Raw genomic sequence first — 13752 nt, forward strand, 5'->3', positions numbered from 1 at the left:
CATCTTGAATTATAATTCCCGTAATCCCCACGTGACAAGGGAGAGACCAGGTGGAGGTAATTGAATCTTGGGGGCAGTTTCCCACATGCTGTTCTCGTGATAGTGAGTTGTCACGAGAGCTGATGGTTTTATAGTGGGTTCTTCTCCACCTTCTCTCTGCACTTCTCCTTCCTGCCGTCTGGTGAAGATGGTGCCTTGCTTCTCCTTCACCTTCTACCATAATTGTAAGTTTCCTGAGGCCTCCCCAGCCATACCGAACTGAGTCAATTAAACTTCTTTCCTCTATAAATTACCCAGTCTTGGGCAGTTATTTGTAACAGTATGAAAACGAACTAATACAACAGGGTTTTACCATGTTGCCCAGGCTGGTCTTGAACTCCTGAGCTCAAGCAACCTGCCCGCCTCGGCCTCCCAGAGTGCTGAGCTTACAGGCTGTGAAGTACTGTGTCCTGTGCATCCTAATATTTTTGTTGCTAAAAATTAAGGGCTATATGAGGACACCTGACCATTTCCCATCCAAAATCAGGAGTCTCCATCTATTTACTGCAGTGGCTGTCAAACATTAGCTGCATCAGAATCACCAGGAGGGCTCGCCCCCAGAGTTTCTGAGCAGGTCCAGGATGGAGCTCCACAAGGTGCAGGGCTAACAAGCTCCCCCCACCCCGCCGGGAGGCTGGTGCTGCTGCACTTCGAGAACCAGGACAGAGGTGGCTTGGGGTCAGCCTGAGAGTGGAGGGGATTCTGTTCTCTCCAAACCCTGTCCCCCAGCTCCGACCGCCTTAATTGACCCAGAGTCCCTCCGTGTGACCCCTCAGGCCCAGATTATCTTCTGCTTGAAGAAGTGCTTTTCCTGCTGTTAGTTCCGTAAAGAGGCGCCGGCTGAGCCAAAGTAACTGCACCCGCGGGGCCGATCTGAGCCCATCCCAGGGATTCTCGGACCAACCTGAGTGTAAAGTTCCCTGGAGGCTATCATGGAACAGTTTTGTATACGAACACAAGCTCCCGCTTTGTGAGTGCGAAGCGCCAGCCAGGTGCTTCATATGTCTCAGCGGATTTACAACAACGTAATGAGGTTGACTATTATCCCTATTTTAATAATAGGAATTTGAAGCACAGGTTCAATTACTTGCCCCTGACACAACTGGTAAGTGACAGCGCTAGGGTTTGCACCCAGGGAGTCTAGCTATGAAGTTTGCAGTCTTAACCTCTGTGCTATACTTAAAAACAAATGAACAAAAAGCCACCATCAATAAAATCCAGTTTCAAAGTCGCTGAGAAAATAGTGCATCTTTATTGCTGCTCTCTGCTGCCGCCCTGCGGTTACACATTGAGAAACAGTTTCCGCCTGAGCCTTCCTGTGTAGTCCGAGTTAACAGAGCAGGAAGAAATAACCTACAACCGGCAGGAGCCGATGGTGAGTTGGCAGAGCACGGGTGGGGGCCACAGGCGTCTGGCAAGGGCAGCTCCAGGGTGGCTGTTTGCGCTTGTGGTCACTGCTAATGCGGCTGATGAGAGTGACCTGCAGTGCCGGGTTTCAATAGGATGGGTCCTGCATCGATGAGGACTGCCAGTTCTCATGCCATTCCTGCGCCTTGCATTTGTTCTCCAGTTCTCTCCAACTGTAACATCTGGGTTGCGGGCCGGTGCAGTGGCTCACGCCTGTAATCCCAACACTTTGGGAGGCCGAGGTAGGTGGATCACTTAAGGTCAGAAGTTCGAGACGAGCCTGGCCAACATGGTGAAACCCCGTCTCTACTAAAAAATACGAAAATTAGCTGGGCGTGGTGGCGCGTGCCTATAATCCCAGCTACTCGGGAGGCTAAGGCAGGAGAATCGCTTAAACCGGGGAGGTGGAGGTTGCAGTGAGCCGAGATCGCACCACTGCACTCCAGCCTGGGTGACAGAGTGAGACTCTGTCTCAAAAAAAAAAAAAAAAAAAAGGAAAAATGAAAAAGATTTGGGTTTCCAGCTAGCAGCCTCACTACAGACAGCACAGGGCTTGCATTTGGTTTCCCCTTTGTTGTGGTCTGAATGTGTGTGTCTCCTCCAAATTCACACTGAATCCCTCGCAGTAGTATTTGGAAATTAGGCCTTTGGACAGTATTTGGAAATGAGGTCTTTGGGAGGTAACTAGAGTTAGATTACGTCATGAGGACAGGGCTCTCATGATGGGATTAGTGGCTTTATAGGAAGGGACTCCAGAGAGCTTGTCTCCAGAGCTCTCACTGTCTCCACCAGAGGACACAGTGAGAAGATGGACTTCTACAAGCTACGACAAGAGCCCTCACCAAAACCTGACCATGCTGGCACATTGATCTAGGGCTTCCAGAACTGTGAGACAGAAATTTCCATTGTGTAAGCCACGAAGTCTATGGTATTTTGCAATGGCAGCCTGAGCAGATGAATCTGTCTTCGCTGTAGCATGGATGTTCGTAAACCATGTTCATAACCAGGTTGGGCTCCGTGACACCCTTAGCGGGAGATCTGCATAGAGAGATGGAAGAGCAGGCAGTGCTGCCTTTCTGTTTAGGAATAAAGGTGTGGGTTTGGCTGGAGCTTCTCTTGTGCAGTGTCTTGGGGACCCGAGGAAGATTCATAAGAAGAGAATATCCTGCCTTGAGCTGGTGGCTGGTATTCCTTGACCACTGAGCCAGGGCACTATGTAGGCCTGACCTCTACCTCTCCTCCTCAAGTGTTGCTGGGGCTACACCTGGGGTTTTCAATCTACTGCTCTTTAAGCACAGCAGAACCAGAGTCAGAGAAGCCTTAGTTTGAACCGCAGCTCTGTTTCTCACCAGCTTCATGACCTTTGGAAAGTTCTTCTCTCCAATAATGGGTGGGACCGTGGGAGGAAAGGCCTCAGTATGCATTCCTGGGATCATTGGTCTCTGACTCTGCTGTGAGAGCCTGGGACAGGCTTCCTTGCCCAGCTCAGTCACCAACCCCTCAGGTGACATGGAAGGCACTGCAGCTACCTCACTTCTCTGAGCTTCAGAGAAGCAAAGGAGTAGGCTAGGTGATCTCTAATTACCTTCTAAAAATAGATAACACAACTCCTGTGAACTCCTGACTTTTTCTTCTTGTGTTCTCCATGTAAGGTCGAGGATTCCACTCAAGACCATGGTTAACTGGAAGCAGTTCTGGCCTCAGATGTAAGTACCAGCTCTGTCTCTGAATGCTGTGCGATCCCAATCAGGTCCCTTGACCTCTATGTACTTTGAGGTCTGGCCAAGGATGATACTTGTCCTATCTATTTCATAGGTGTTGCATGAGGATGCAATGAGATAATGAATGGGAAAGGTCTGAGTAGGCCAAAGCTGCGGGGAGACAGAGTCTCACTCTGTAGCCCAGGCTGGAGTACAACCTTGGCTCCCTGCAACCTCTGCCTCCAGGTTCAAGCAATTCTCCTGCCTCAGCCTCCTGAGTAGCTGGGATTACAGGTGCCCACCATCACGCCCAGTTAATTTTCGTGTTTTTGTATAGACGGAGTTTCACTATGTTGCCCAGGCAGGTCTTGAACTCCTGACCTCAGGTGATCCACCTCTCTCCACCAAAGTGCTGGGATTACAGGCGTGAGCCACCATGAGTGGCCATGCCAAGACTTTCATGTAACTTTGAGTCAGGGTCCCCTATCCCTGGTGCTGAATCAGTTTCTCTCTCTCTGTCTCTTTCTCTTCCCCAGCTTCTCTCTCCCTGGAGAGACAGTATAGTATAGTAGTGACTTTGGGATGAGATAAACATTGGTTTGAATCCCAGCTCTGACTCTTACCAGTTTCATGATCTTTGGAAAGTTATTGACCCCTGTGAGTCCAGGCGTCCTCATTTGTAGGATGGGGATTCTATCTCTTAACTGGATGGAAGATGAAATGTATTGCTGTGTGAAAGTGTCCAGCATGGAATTTAGCACATGGTAGATACTTAGTAAACGCAAATTCTCTTCTTCTCCTCTCTCCTTTTTCAAAGGTGAAAGTGAGACTTTCTGGATCTTATATTCAGATATTCAGTAGGAGATGAGGTTGTATTATTTTTCTTAATTGAGGATTATTTGGTTACAAAAGATAACTGCCTTAAGGGAGAAAGGGAACATAAGAATATACAAGGGATGTTAAATAGCAATTTTTTAAAATAGTAGCAGAAGTTACCAAAAGGCAAGGACGTGGATGGCAAGCGAGAGAGGATGAATCTGTTCTTCTCAGTTTGGCAAACTCTCCTGTCACTCATAACTGACTGCTGTAGAGGCGCTAGGAACAGGAGTGAGTCAATTCTAAAAGATGACACAAAAAAACCTTCCGCTTGTAGAACAGGGGAGGGGAGAAGTGTGTGCTGCCTAGGGCATGACCCCCATCTTCCCTTGAAAGCAGAGCTCTCCCTGGCCACTTCCGTGCCCCACTAGAGACATGGGAAACGTCTGGAATGTACCATTCTGGTTTTTGTTTGTTTGTTTGTTTTCCCCTGGGTGGAAAGAAAAAATAAATGTGAAACACCCAGAGCTAATTATTGTGGTTAAAAAGCAAACAAAAAACACCCCAGAACATTTTCAATACAGGTGAGAACAGAAAATACGAATGAGACACGATCTCCTGGGGAGCAGGAGGAAGCTGAAGTGTCCTTTTCCACTTCATAGGCTTTGAGCCCAAGCCTTAGTCGATCTTTCCATCTCATCTGCTTGGATGGGACATTAGAGATACGGGAGATGGGACGTGGGGAGGGACAGACTGGCTCCTGGGAAGAGAGAGGTGGCTGGGAAGGCAAGTGTTGGGGACAGCAAAGCTACCTAAGTGAAAGGTGGCTGTCACACCTGTGACCCTGCTCTCACAGCGAGAGGGCTTGCCTAGGCTCTGAGTCACTTTTTTCTCTCCCAGGCAAGGCAGTTAGCACTCTCAAGGAACTGAAGACTCCTGAGGAGGGAATCCTTACCCTCTCTGCTCTTGGGAGGGTCTCCAGGATGCTGAATAAAACTGGCCCAGAGGCTGGGACTCTGAGGCTGGAGGCTGGAGTCATCCACCTCCAAGGACACCTTCCATGATCAATGGCCGGTTACTTTCCAGGCCTCAGGGTCGGTCTGCATTACTGGTGAGTTATCCCAGTGAGCACCCTGACCTTGGAGAGAGGTGTGATGTGAGGATGAAAGATCACAATATGGGAAGGGCTTTGGAGAGGTGGCATATAACCCATTCCTTTCATGAGATCGAGGGCCAATCTTGTGACTCTTCCACCCTTCCCCAAAATCACCATCACCCATTACAGCTTCAAGGAGGTAGACGAGGTAGGGTCTTGGGTTGAGCCATGGGTTGCATGAGTTCTCTCCCAGCTCATTTAGGATGGCACTGCCAAGGCCATCCAAAGAATCTGAGGGACCCGGTTCTAACTACAGGAGGCAAGTATTATTGGTAATAATCGTAATACCATAAATCACATAATTTGCCTATATCTTCTGTATCTATAGGTGACAACCAAGACGTGAGGGTGAGGGCTCTCTACCTCCCCCAGGAAATTCCAAGCAGCCTCCTTATGTGGGGGCTGTACTCCCTGGCCCTGATTATGCCTTGGGCCAGCGTCCCCTGTCCTTCTCATTGCTCTGGCATCTTGCTCATTCCTCTTCCCCCATATATCTTGGTGGTCATATCTCCCAAACCTGTCTCTTTACAGCTTTGATCTCCCTAGGCAGCTGTGAAACCCCTCACTGTCCATGATGTCCTGTAGAGCTCCTCTCTCCCCAAGCATGACCAGGATACTATAGAACATGACACCTTGAAGGTTTGTTGAGAGCTGGGCCAGTGCCTCCTTTTCTTGAGAAAACTCATCTTGTAGATGCTTGAAATCTGCCTCAGGCATCAATACCAACCAGAAAGTGGGCACAGTTCCTTGGTGAGAGAACATCCCTGAAATGCTATGTTACTCCCCATCAGTATGAGCCAGGCACCTCCATTCCTTTAGGTATCAACCAGAAACCTCTTTGCAGATGGCATGTTGGAGCTCTGTGTGCATCAACAATTGTTTTGGAAGGAGAAAGCACTGCTCTCTCACCAAGACTTGTCTCCTCTCCCTCTTCCTCTCTTCCATTTCCCTCTTCTCCTCTTTCCAAGTCCCTCTTCTTCCCCCTTATTTCTTACCTCTAACCACTATGAGAGAAGTAGAGCCCCAGGTAGCCCCCAACCCAACACACACACAGACACACACACACACACCTCTATCCTAGAGTTCAGAGGAGAAAGGTTGGATTCTCTGTGTCCCCAAGGGTTGTGGATGGTCAGAGCTAGGTGAGAATGGCAGGTGTTGTAGGAGCCTGTCTGGGAAAGGTTCCTTGTGGGTCACTGGGGGCTGGGCCCCCAGCAGGGCTCTTAGGAGCATCTGTATTAGGCTGTTTTTTGCATCACTATAAAGCAATACCCGAGGTTGGGTAATTTATAAAGAAAAGAGGTTTCTTTGGCTCATAGTTCTGCAGGCTGTACAAGAAGCATGATGCTAGCATCTGTTTCTGATGAAGGCCTCAGGAAGCTTCCAATCATGGCAGAAGATGAACGGGAGCCAGCATGTCACATGACAAGAGTGGGAGAAAGGCAGAGAGAAGGGGGAGGTCCCAGACTCTTTTAAACAACCAGATCTCATGTGAGCTAACTGAGCAAGAGCTCACTTATCACCAAGGGGATAGAGCTAAACCATTCGTGAGAGATCCGCCCCCATGGGCAAGTCGCCTCCCACCAGGTCCCACCTCCAACACTGGGAATCACATTTCAACATGAGATTTGGAGGGTACTAACATCCAAATCATATCATTTCACTCCTGGTCCCACAAATCTCAGGTCCTTCTCACATTTCAATATATATTCATACCTTCACAGTAGTCCCCCAAAGCCTTAACTCATTCCAGTATTAACTCAAAAGTCCCATGTCCCAAAGTCTCGTCTGGAGATGAGCTCCTTCTGCCTAGGAACCTGTGAGATCAAAAACAAGTTACTGACTCCCAAGACACAATGGGCGTACAGGCATCGAGTATACATTCCCATTCCAAAAGAGAGAAATTGACCAAAATAAAGGGGTAATAGGCTCCATACAGGTCTGAAACCCAGCAGGGAAGGCATTACATATTAAAGCTCCAACATAATTCTTGACTCCATGTGCTGCATTCTGGTGCAAGGGATGGGATCCCAAAGTCTTGGGCAGCCCTCATGTCTGCTTTCATGGGTTGGAGTTGAGTGCTTGTAGCTTTTCCAGGCAAAGGGCGTAAGCTGCATGAAGCTACCATTCTGGGGTTTGGAGGGCAGTAGCCCCCTTCCCACAGCTCTACTAGGCAGTGTCCTGCTAGCAACTCTGTGGGCTCCAAAGCCACATTTCCCCTTGGCACCACTCTAGTAGAATTTCTCTTTGGGGGGCTCTGCCCCTGTGGCAGATTTCTTCCTGGGTACCCAGGCTTTTCCATACATCCTCTGAAATCTAGGTGGAAGCTGTCAAGCCTTCTTCACACTTGCATTCGGAGCATCTGCAAACTTAACACCATGTGGAAGCCACCAAGGCTTAAGGCTTGTGCCCTCAGGTACAGCTTGTGGCCCAAGCTGTACCTGGGCCCCTTTGTGCCAAGGAAGGAGCTGGAGTGGCAAGGATGAGGGAAGCCATGTCCTGAGAATGTGCAGGGCCGTGGGACCCTGGGCCTGGTCTATGAAACCATTATTTCCTCCTAGGCCTCTGGGCCTCTAATGGGAGGGGTTCTCAGATGACTTCTGAAATGGTGTTGATGCCTTTATTAGGCTATTCTTGCATTGCTATAAAGAAATGCTTGAGACTGGGTAATTTATTTTTTCAAAAAGAGGTTTAATTGGCTCATGGTTCTGCAGGCTGTACCGGAAGTGTGGTGCCAGCATTTGCTTCTGGTGAAGGCCTCAGGAAGTTTCCAATTATAACAGAAAGTGAAGGGAAGCCAGTATGTCACATGGCAAGAGCAGGAGCAAGAGAGAGAGAGATTAATAGAAGGGAGAGGTCCCAGACTGTTTTAAACAACCAGATTTTGAATGATCTAACTAAGTGAGAACTCATTTCTCACCAAGGGAGTGGAACTAACCCATTTGTGAGAGACCCACCCCCTGTTTCCCGGGGCCCCGACGATATAATTACCTCCCACCAGGCTCCACCTCCAACATTAGGAATCACATTTCAACATGAGATTTGGAGGCTACAAATACCCAAGCAATATCAGCAGGGGGTCAGGGCTCAGCAGGGCCCAGGGTCCAGGCAGAGGACCTGCCCAGCTCTGAAACTCCCCTACTTAAAAGATTTTATGCTTGTTGTCATCTGAGATGAAAAGACTGGCTGGAAGAAGGAGCCACCTAGTTAGGAAAGCCAAAGGATGCTGAGGTCGTTGCTGCTTAGTCTTTCATGGGCTCTGTGCTGCAGCCTCCCTGGCTGCCTCTGTCACACCAGGTTGTGGGAGCTTTTCTCAGTGTGGCCTGGCTCCCCACCCCTGGCATTAGAGTCATCTGGAATGATTGTTAAATTTATCTCTGACCTCACTGTATCTTCTGAATCAGGCTCTCTGAAAGAAGGCCTTGCAACCTGCATATTTTATTTTATTTTATATTATTTTATTTTATTTTGATGGAGTCTTGCTTTGTCACCCAGGCTGGAGTGTAGTGGCATGACCTTGGCTCACTGCAACCTCCGCCTCCCAGGTTCAAACGATTCCCCTGCCTCAGCCTCTCAAGTAGCTGGGATTATAGGCATGTGCCACCACACCAGGCTAATAATAGTATTTTTTTAGTAGCGATGGGGTTTCACCATGTTGGCCAGGCTGGTCTTGAACTCCTGACCTCAAGTGATCCACCTGCCTTGGCCTCCCAAATTGCTGGGATTATAGGTGTGAGCCACTATGTCCAGCCGGAACCTACATTTAAAATAGGCCCTTCTGGTGATCATTCTGCCCTCTAACACTGGAGAACTGCCTTTGTAAGGTAAAGAAGATTGGCTTCCTCCCTCCCTTGTCATGCAGGCTTGTCCTCCTGTTGCCCTTGGTCTTGCTGTCATGGGGCCTCCTTCCCTCCTCCACTCCCAAGCCCGCCATCTTCTTGGGTGATTTCATATCTATGGAGAGATATGTATTGATGTCTGAGGATAGCATAAGACTGAAAGTTAAGTGTTCAGGAGGGGAAAAGAGCCTTTGAAAGGGACAGGATAGAATCCAATAAAAAGAGACCCCACAGACCGTGGTGTCTTGGTATCCAGGGAGAAGAAAGTTCCTATGATGGAGTGATCAAGCCGTGTTTGTTAGTGGCTTATGAGTAAATTCACCAGTGGGTAGCCTGCAGTGGTTGAGGTGTATGGTAATGCCAGGGGAGGAAGTGGCAACCCAGTGTGTAAATGACTCTTGAAATATGTCGGCTGTGAGGGGACAATGGGTGGGAGGACTTGGAGAAGAGGGTTTATGGCAGAGACCTGAGCGTGTTGTCAGGTGAGGGGAAAGATCCTGTTGAACTGGATAAGGTGAAGATAAATTGGTATCAGTTGCATTGCTGGACATGCAACTCCATTCCTTGCGTCAGCCAGGGAGAGAAGGCCTTGTTTCCATTATTTGCGAGAGAAGGCTGTGTAAGGACAAATAGAAATGAAAAATAAGGCTAATTCTCCCAGTTGAACATAAGGGAAGAGGGTTTTCTGGCCTCCTTTTTCTTAAATTTAGAAAACTTGTAAGTACTTTCTCTTCTCTTTGAAATGTATAGGTAAGGAGTGGTGGCTTACGCCTGTAATCACAGCACTTTGGGAGACTGAGGCAGGTGAATCGCTTGAACTCAGGACTTCAAAACCAGCCTGGGCAACACAGTGAAACACTGTCTCTACAAATAATACAAAAATTAACCGGGTGTGGTGTTGTGTACCTGCAGTTCTGGCTATCTGGGAGGCTGAGATGGGAGGATCGCTTTTGCCTGAGTTAGTGACTGCGGTGAACTGCGATTGCACCACTGCAATCCAGCCTGGGTGACAAAGTGACATCCTGTCTCAGAAAAAAAAATGTATATAAATCCTGTTGAAAACTAGATAGGTTATTATCAGCTTGATGACCCAGGAATGTCTTTCTCAAGGATCTGAGAACATGTCTTTCAAATGGAAACAACCCTATCTTCTATTTTCTGTGGGAAGACAGGACCCGAACTGGGTGCGGTGGGGAGGGGGTGTATCTTACTTCACATTGCAAAATTACCTCCTGTCATAAAGATATTAGAGGTTTGTTTTTTCTCTGGATAAAGCCAATTTGCTAACAGGTGGTCACACCAATTACCAGGTGAATCTGGGATGCGCCATGTCTGACAGATGGTGCTGTCAGATCCTCATACTTGGGGACTAGTTGTTGCTTATCTTGAAAACAAGTATGTAATTGGTGATATCTGCTTGTATATATAAAGAATACAATTTTATCCTTGTCTTTGCAGTCTCTTAGTGGATTGCTTGTGGTTTAATGTTTATTCAATTAAAAAAAGTGTTTTCTTTTTCTACTACCTATGGACACAGGTTTTCTGGGTTGGAAGAGTATTTCGTTTTTAATTAATAATTTCGTTAATAATTCGTTTTCCCAACAGCTGATACTTAAAGAGGGATTCGAATTTCCTCTGAAGTTACACAGCAGAGGCTATTGGAAATTACTGAACATTTCCGCACATTATTTTCCTTCTTGACTTGCTATGAGGGTTAAGTCCTTGGTGTCGGGCCAGTGTTTCCTTCACTGGCACAATCCAGGTTGGTTTCCTTGTTCCCTAGGTCCGGATTGTGTTCGGAGACACCTCGCTCGCCTCCTAGTGGTCAGGTCGTGACTTGCAGGCTCTGCTACCAAATTAACCTTCTGACTTCATTCACTTCCCGCTTGTCAACACATACGAAATATGCTATTTTTGAAAATGGAGTTTCTTTTCTTTCCCTCTCTAAATTAAAATCACCGTATGGTTCACTATGATCTTGAAGAGCACCACTATTTCCTGGTGCCCTCGGTAGGAGTCTCTGACCTCTCCCTAAAGTGTGAATCCGATTCTCATGCCTACTCCTCATTAGAGAGCTGCTTTGAATATGGTTGGTCTTTGTAGAAGCAGAGTCTGCTAAGTGCACAAGTTTGGAAGGGTTAGCCTTTTTCTGTTTATGGCCACCAATAGGTGGTAACTGACGCCAGGACGCTCCCTTGACCAGATATAGTGATGTTGTAGATACAGGCAGCAGAGTGTGAGAGTGAGTGATGGGGCGAGGGCATTCCCTTGTCTCAGAAGAGCTGAACCCCAGATGAATCAGGATGATCTCCAGCTGGGACTCAGCATTTGGGAAGGGAGAGGACAAGGACTCCTTCCCCACTCTGCTCTTGGGAGGGTCTCCAGGGTGCAGAATAAAACTTACGTTATTGTTCCAACTTAATTTCCATAATGTTGGTAATTTAGGTACCCTCAGTTCTTTAGTAACATAATAATGCCATAATAAGTATCTATACCTAAATATTTGCTTAACTTTTGGATTATCTTCTTAAGACATATTTGTATGTGCAAAATTACTGATTCAAAGAACATGAATGTCAAAAAATGATTTTAATACTTACTACCACAAGCTTAGAAATATCATACAGCTTATGTTCCTACCAATATTTATATGAGTTCTGGTTTTACTGTATTATTGGCAGCACTGTAAAGTATTTGTATTTTTAAAAAACTTTAATCTGGGTGTGGAGGCTCATGCCTGTAATTCCAGTACTTTGAAAGACTGAGGCAGGTAGATCACTTGAGCCTGGAAGTTTGAGATCAGCCTGGGCAACATGGTAAAACCCTGACTCTACAAAAAGTAAAAAAAAAAATTAGCTGGTCATGGTGGTGTGCACCTGTAGTCCCAGCTACTTAGGAGGCTGAGCTGGGAGGATCAATTAAGCCTAGGTGGTCGAGGCTACAATGAACTGTGATCAATCCACTGTACTCCAGACTAGGTGACAGAGCAACACACCGTCTCAAAAAAAAAAAAAAAAAAAAAAAAAAAAAAAAAAAAAAAAAGAACTTTCCTAAATCCAAGTGAAAATGCAATCTCGATATTATTTACTTTGATTGCTAGTCATCTTCAACACTTTTAAATGTTCATTTGTTTTGTATTTCTTTGATGAGTTATCTACTTTTTTCGTTTACTCATTTGTTAAGTTCTGTAGTTTAAAAAATTTTATATGACAATGGTATTGATTCTGTCATTTTGCAGCAAATAGTTTCTTTAGTTTACTCTAAATTTTTCTTCATGACTTTCTCAGGTACCCACAGTTATTTGATCTGGTTAAGTCAATTGATACACTATTTTTTTTTATTGCTTTTCCCTTAACTTATAAAATTGCACAACTTTCATTTTCAGTCAAAAGCATGAAGAGGTGGAATGGGAATTCCAGCCCTCATCTTCCATAGAATCATCGATTTAATGATGACATATGGACAAAAACACCTTTATGAAAAGTCCAGAATCCAGTTAAGAAGTTGTGGTAACCCAGATGAGCACAAACCAAAGAACAGCTGCATTGAAACAGGTAAGAAGAGAAATTTCACTTTACCTGAGTCAGCCCTCCTCCAAGCCAGCAAAACTCTGTGCTGAGAGATCACCTTGGCTCATGACTTCTTTAGTGGGTAAGAGAGAGTGAAATCTTTATTCAACATCCCAGCCTTTTGTGATCCTGTCCAAAGGACTTGTTTCTGTCCTTACTAAAATGCTGCAAGCATAGTTTGAATGTCTGGAGGCAGCCAAGGAGAAAGAAAAAGGGTAGATGGCTTACTGTAGGCAGCAGGGCTCTGCAAGATTGGAGGAAGGTGCAGAACCCTGGGACCCCTTTTCAAGGAGAGAGGAAGAATAGTAGAATGTGCATTAAATGTCTCAGCCTTTCAGTGCACTGCCCTAGGGAAAAGGGGCAGATGGCTTAGTGCAATCAACATGGCTCTGCAAGTTTGAGAGAAGGTGTATAATCTTCAGCTTTCTTCCCCAGGAGAGATGGACAGAAGTGGGATGTGAACATCCATAGAAAATGTTTGAGAGGCTCTCAAAATCTCTAGCCAGGCTGATTAGTGAAAGTCTTTCCCTTTGAAGCCATTCCATAAAGACTAGGAGAGGTGTCTATTTCTTCAAATGTGTCAACACCAATACAAGGTGATAAGGAACACGAAGCAAGAGGGAACTATGACATAACCAAGGGAACAAAATAAATATCCAGTTACAAATCCTAAGGAAATAGAAATCTGTACATATCTGACAGAGAACTCAAAGCAATAGTCTAAAGGAAGCTAGAGAGTTACAAGACAACATATCCAGACAACTGATTGAAATCAGGAAAATCATAAATGAACACAATGAGAATATCAACAAGGAGATAAAAACCAAAAAAAGAAAACAAACATTCTGAAGCTGAAGAATATAATAATTAAACTAAAAAATCCAATAGAAGGTTTTAACAGACTTGATGAAGCAGAAGGAAGAAACAGCAAGCACAAAGAAATGTAATTTAAAATTATATAGACAGATAAAGAGAAGAAAGAGTTAAGAGAACCCAAGGGAGTTGGGTAAGGTGGCTCATGCCTGTAATCCCAGCACTTTGGGAGACTGAGGTGGGCAGATTGTTTGAGCTCAGGAATTTGAGACCAGCCTGGGCAACAGAGTGAGACCCAGAGCACAATTAGCTGGGCATTGTGGTGTGTGCCTGTGGTCCCAGCTACTTGAGAGGCTGAGGTAGGAGCATGGCTTGAGCCTGGGAGGCAGAGGTTGTAGTGAAATGAGATCATG

The 13752-nt window shown here is 46.1% G+C and overlaps 1 protein-coding gene across 1 annotated transcript in view; it reads left to right on the top strand.

Annotated features, from left to right (window-relative positions):
- The first annotated feature begins 1577 nt into the window (after positions 1 to 1577).
- Positions 1578 to 13752, top strand: part of GSDMC (gasdermin C) — an 83555-nt gene continuing 71380 nt past the window's right edge. Inside the window, exons 1-3 of the mRNA XM_010372134.2 lie at positions 1578 to 1688; positions 3099 to 3152; positions 12343 to 12511. The gene's annotated coding sequence lies outside the window, so the exon portion shown is untranslated. The remainder of the gene's footprint in view (positions 1689 to 3098; positions 3153 to 12342; positions 12512 to 13752) is intronic.

This window comes from Rhinopithecus roxellana, chromosome 9 (genome assembly GCF_007565055.1).
Source record: "Rhinopithecus roxellana isolate Shanxi Qingling chromosome 9, ASM756505v1, whole genome shotgun sequence".
NCBI classification, from domain to species: Eukaryota; Metazoa; Chordata; class Mammalia; order Primates; family Cercopithecidae; genus Rhinopithecus; species Rhinopithecus roxellana.